Below are 656 nucleotides of genomic sequence, written 5' to 3' on the forward strand. Positions count from 1 at the left end.
CTAATGCCCTTAAGATCACTAATGGACCACCCAAGAGCTATCTTGTGCATCCTTAGCACTTGAATTAGTGCTTCCTCTTCCTGTGGCTCTAAGGTAGAGCTTATAATTACAGGAAAGGTTTCACCTTCTCCCAGAAATGCATATTTCAGGGATGGCGGCAATGGTTTGAGCTCGGTTTTTGGAGGTTTCTCCTCTTCTTGAGGGATTTTCAGAGGTTCTATTATCTTCTCTGATTCCTCCAAATCAGGCTGAATATCTTTAAAGATGTCCTCCAGCTTTGATTCGAGACTCTCAGCCATATTGACCTCTCTTACCAGAGAGTCAATAATATCAACACTCATGCAGTCATTTGGGGTGTCTGGATGTTGCATGACTTTAACAACATTCAACTTGAACTCCTCCTCATTGACTCTCAAGGTCACTTCCCCTTTCTGGACATCAATGAGGGTTCGGCCAGTTGCTAGGAAAGGTCTTCCTAGAATGAGAGTTGCACTCTTGTGCTCCTCCATTTCCAGCACCACAAAGTCAGTAGGAAAGGCAAATGGCCCAACCTTGACAATCATGCCTTCAATCACGCCTGATGGGTATTTAATGGAGCCATCAGCAAGTTGAAGACATATCCTGGTTGGTTTGATTTCTTCAGTCAAACCAAGCTT

This window comes from Arachis duranensis, chromosome 9 (assembly GCF_000817695.3).
Source record: "Arachis duranensis cultivar V14167 chromosome 9, aradu.V14167.gnm2.J7QH, whole genome shotgun sequence".
Lineage (NCBI taxonomy): Eukaryota > Viridiplantae > Streptophyta > Magnoliopsida > Fabales > Fabaceae > Arachis > Arachis duranensis.